This window comes from Bison bison, unplaced genomic scaffold, assembly GCF_000754665.1.
Source record: "Bison bison bison isolate TAMUID 2011002044 unplaced genomic scaffold, Bison_UMD1.0 scf7180017847758, whole genome shotgun sequence".
Lineage (NCBI taxonomy): Eukaryota > Metazoa > Chordata > Mammalia > Artiodactyla > Bovidae > Bison > Bison bison.
The window spans coordinates 7,068-12,596 of record NW_011478331.1 but is presented as its reverse complement, the minus strand read 5'-3'; positions in this window follow the sequence as shown (position 1 = coordinate 12,596).

The window sequence follows — 5,529 nt, the reverse complement described above, 5'->3', positions numbered from 1 at the left end:
GCGGCCTGAGTCCAATGTTCATCACCAAGGAACCCATTAGTGGCATGTGGAATTGAGTTGACCTAACTAATTTCCCACCACCTGCCTCCATTCTGGCCAACCCTCTTCTAACATGGAGCTCTTACCATCAATCCAGAATAACTACTAAATAAACGCAAGGGTTCCTGCATTACCAGTCTAGAGTACTTAATTTCACTAACCTGTAAACACAATTAATGACAAGTGATTCTGAACTCAGTTGAAGGTGTTTTGCCACAACACCTGTGTCTTATTTCAGAAATCTTATTTCTCTATTTTTAGCTACTCTTTGGCATTCCACATGCACACCTGACAAGGTGCCATTAACTGGATTCAATATTATTTCTTGGATTTGCTGTTATCAGAGCTTCCCTATTCATTTTCACATTGATCAGTACGAATTCACCAGCATTATCTCATAGACTGGGAAAAAAAATCCTTAAAATTCCAGAGAAGAAAGGGTACCTATTAATTAGTACATACCATTTAAAACTAGGTCTTAAAATTAATGCTTCATTTATCGTATTAGATTTCCCAGAGAACCACTCTGCTATCCAATATCTGAGCACAGCAAAATTTTAAATTAAATCAACTTTTTAAATGCAAAATAATGTACAGGCAAACAATTCCAAATATAACTTTCTTTCAATGAATACAAAATGTTGATATCACAGGTAATGTACAATTTAGCTTTGAATGAGGTATTATGTTGTCTCACTGATGCTCTCTCTACTTTGGAAGGGCCAAACTAAATGAACACCTAAGATCTATCTTAGATAATCAGAACACATTAATTGTTTTACTGTTGGGATATTTCACATTAACAAAGAGATATCATTCTTGTGTAAATGCTAACTATTAACTAAAATGCATTCATATCACCTCTTCACCTGCTAAAAAGCTTTTCTATTGATTATATTTATCCACACTCCACTTTGAATAAATTTACACGTAGACTTTTTCATTTGTGTAATCAGATTTTAAATCTTTAAAATAATACTCAATAAAAATCTTACTTTAACGAGCCTAAGGTAAATCTTTTATGAATAATTTTATTGGTTTTAACTTTATGTATAATAAACTGCACCTATTTCAAGTGTTTTGATGTGTTTTGACAGATGTGTACACTTACGAATGCCTGCATACATGCTCACTTGATTCAGTCGCATCTGCCTCTTTGCCACCCCATGGACAGAGGAGCCTGGTGGGCTCCCCCAGGCTCCTCTGTCCATAGGATTTCCCAGGCAAGAATACTGGAGTGGGTTGCCATTTCCTCCTCCAGGGGATCTTCCCGACCCCAGGATCAAACCTGTGTCTCCTGTGGCTTCTGCACTGCAGGCAGGTTCTTTGCCGCTGAGCCAGCAGTACACTCATGAAAGCACCATGGTAATCTAAATAGAACATTTCCATCATCCCAAAATGTTTTCTGTGCCCCTTTGTGCACTCTCACGATCACCCTGGACCCAGGCAACCATTGATTTATTTTTCATCATTAGAGATTAGCTTTGTCTTCTCTTGACCTTCATATAAAAAGGACCATACTGTGTGTACTTTTCTGTGTGTCTTACTTCCTTCTAAGTGAAGCCTTTTTAAATAAAGAAATGAATCTTTAACTTACCACATCTAGGTTTTCATGTAGAGGAAGCTGAGAAACTGTATATATAGATCATACCTATATACTAATGGAGATAGAGTCTCAGAAGATTTTAGGGTAGACAGACATTGAAATTAACATTACACTTGTCCAGAGTCATGGAGAGAAGAGATAGCAAGTTTTTACTTATATATTTTCTGTGATGTGTTAATTTTCAGCCATTTGCAGGGATTTTTGAAGATTCTGTAATTCTGTTCAGACTATAATATTATGACATATAGTGTCTGATGGGTTCAGGAAGCAAAATGATGAAGGTCTTAAGAATGACCTAATATTTAGATCTTAAAAACCAAATACCAGCAGTGTCCAGAATGCCAAAGTAGCTGAAATTCACCTTCCCTTCTACTTTTATGATAGAGGCAAATTACAAGAAAAGAGACTTATGTAATAGTTAACAACACCACTCCCAAATTTTCGATGAATTGGTGCTGAGCAGGAAGGCAGGGACTCTTGGTGGTCTAATAGAGTTCTGTTCTTCAGTGTAATGCTCTCCCAACTGAGCTATTTCGGCTACTTCCTAGAGTTCTGTTCTTGTTAGTATTTCTCTGATCAAAATGGGAGGATCCCCTGAAGAAGGGCATGGCAACCCACTCCAGTATTCTTGCCTGGGAAATTGCATGGACAGAAGAGCCTGGCAAAGAGTCAGACACGACTTAGTGTCTTCATTTCTAATCAAAATGTTGATAGATAGATTAGTGGTTTTTTACCTTTTTCTAGGCTATGGATCACTTCGAGAAAACACTGAAAACTCTGGACCCCTCTCCTTAGAAAAATGCTTATACACACACAGTGTCCAGTTTTAGATAAATTGCAGATGCCCAGAATCCAAGGCACATTTAATAAAATCATGTATCCTGGGGTGCATGGATACTCTGCTGTATGACTCAAAATGATCTTGATAGTCTGGGAGCTGACTTGAAATTAACATAATGAGTTTGCCAGCAATGGAGGGTATGGTCCTGCTTTAAGGATATGAGTACACGTTGCCCATGCAGAAACCCTAGCTGGGCAAGGTTGGGAAGTAGGTGAGGTTAATCAGAAGTAATATCTTTGGATCTCTGTTTTCAGCGCCCTTGGCCTTCTGGCATCTTATTTTCCAAATACTGGGGATTGTCATGTGCTGTCATGCTGCTGGCTCTGTGACCCATTCAGGTCTGCGTCCCTCTGGCAGGATTTATTACTCAGCCTATCTCTCCCCTTGCCACCCTTTCCAAATGTAGCTGTTCTGTGGCCTGTTCTTGTCCAGTGAATATCTTTCATCAACCAGTGATGTCATTCAAGCTGATAATGAGCTGCTGCTGCTGCTAAGTCGCTTCAGTCGTGTCTGACTCTGTGCGACCCCATAGACGGCAGCCCACCAGGCTCCACCGTCCCTGGGATTCTCCAGGCAAGAACACTGGAGTGGGTTGCCATTTCCTTCTCCAATGCATGAAAGTGAAAAGTGAAAGTGAAAAGTGAAAGTGAAGTCACTCAGTCATGTCCGACTCTTCATGACCCCATGGACTGCAGCCTACCAGGCTTCTCCGTCCATGGGATTTTCCAGGCAAGAGTACTGGAGTGGGGTGCCATTGCCTTCTCCAGATAATGAGCTAGCCCTCTTAGAAATAATTATCTTTTAGCGGGACTCTTGAAAATAATTCTTTGGTCCAAAGATACTAATAATGGTGGAATTTCAAGTACTGGAACAATCCAGAGGGGAAGTATTCCTGGCAAAAGAAGCTTTCTCAGCCCCTCTCAAATCAAGCCATGTGGGTTACCATCTATCTACTCCATCTACTTATAAAGCCACTCTGGGTCAGTGCAAGTTTTGTCCCAGGCCATTAATCTTCTATTAGTATCAATACATCCATAGTATACCATATATTTATGTTTGTGATGAATCCTGAGACATTTTACAGATTCATAGCAAAATTATGTTCACTAAATCTTACTTGGGTAGGAAAATGGGCTCCTATGTTAAAGAGATTCCCAATAAGGAAATGAAATAAAGTTTTTTTTCCCCCTGCTTATTCATCAGTGGATCAGAAGATAAGTAGTGGATGGGTCATTACCCAAATATTCTAGAAAATGGGTTAAGCTTCAACCAAATTCTTTCAGCATAATTCTCATTCAGATAGGGTACAACCTGATTTATTTTGCTACAGGTAGTTAAAAGGTGGGTCATCCCAACCAAATCCCCAACCAGCCTTGACTTCTTAACCATTCACTTCTCACTGCCCAAAAAGATTTCCAGGAACTTCTCTCGCCTCTGTTTCTGCATTTAGCAACTAGGATATGATAAAGTCAATGGAACAGCTTTGTAGCTGTAGGTCCTTATTGTCCCCAAATTGATGTGTTTCTTCAGTCACCGATTGGATATTTACTGAATAGCTACTATGAACCAGGTACTGTGGCTGGTGACACAGTGCTGAGCAGAATCAGAGCTAGGACTTGTCATCATGTGTTAATAGTATACAGCTTTATTAACTGTGACAAGTTCTTACATGTCATCAACAGTAGTGCCCTGACTAAAGGGCAAGAAGGCTGGAATTTGTATGGCATGGCAGAGGGCCTCCAAGTAATAGTGATCTATGATCTTTTTTTTAAAAAAAGGACTAAAACATGGTAATTCTTGACCAACAACCCAGAAGCTATGTATTAATAATTGAGATCTCTTATGTTCTTTGGAGTACCAAGTTAATGTTCCCCCCAGTATTGTATGCTGAGAAGTTAGCATTTGCAGCTTTTACCCTGAACTTCCAGTAAGAAGAGCTAGAAAGAAGCTTTGAGATTAATAGGACTCAAGCTTTTTTCAAACTCTGTGCACCTAAGGACAGTAATGCACATAATGGCCCACTCCTGACAATGATGGGGTGGAAGCAGGAGATCATGCAAAATTATAATCTTGCTGGGAGAGACAGGAAGAGATGAATGTTGTTTAAGAACCTGGGTCATTCTGGGACTTCCCTGGTGGTCCAGTTGCTAAGACTCCATGCTCCCAATGTTGGGGGCCTAGGTTCTATCTCTGGTCAGGGAACTAGATCACACATGCCACAGCTAAAGATCCTGCATGCTGCAACAAAGATGGAAAATCCTGCATGCATCAACTAGGACCAGGTGCAGCCAAATAAATAAAAATATTTTTTAAAAAGCTGGGTCATTCCTATAGGACCCCACCCAATCCGATTCCCAGTGTAATGTTCCTTCAACTGGACCAAACTACTAAATTCAATGAAACAAAGCCAAGTTTTAGTAATAAAAGGTGGTTTTATAATGTCTACATGCTGTAAAACAGGTTGTGTGTGTGCTGTGCTTAGTTGCTCAGTCATGTCCGACTTTGTGACCCCATGGATGGTAGCCCATCAGGCTCCTCTGTCCTTGGGATTCACCAGGCCATAATACTGGAGTGGGTTGCTGCGCCCTCTTCCAAGGGGTCTCCCGCATTGCAGGCGGATTCTTTACCATCTGAGGCACCAGGGAAGCCCAAGAATACTGCAGCAGGTTGCCTATCCCTTCTCTAGGGGATCTTCCTGACCCAGGGATTGAACCCAGGTCTCCTGCAGAGGTCCAGCCCCGGCTGATCCAGGGTATTCGAAGGAGAGACGGCTTAGGCGACTATTTATATGCTAATTAGAGATATAAAGAATAATAGAATGAGGATAGCTCAGTAGGAAAATTCAGTGGAGAAAAGAGGTTGAGTAGCTTGGTTTACGCGGGAGACCAATAAAATTTCAAGACAAGAAGTTTGCACCACTTACGTAGGCCGCAGGCGCCCTCTCGAATAGCAGAAGGTGCCTCACCCTAGACACCTTCTCGAGTGGGTCTTAGAAGCCCAGGCATAATTAGTAAGCATGGTGGGTTCCGCGCTCCAGATGGAG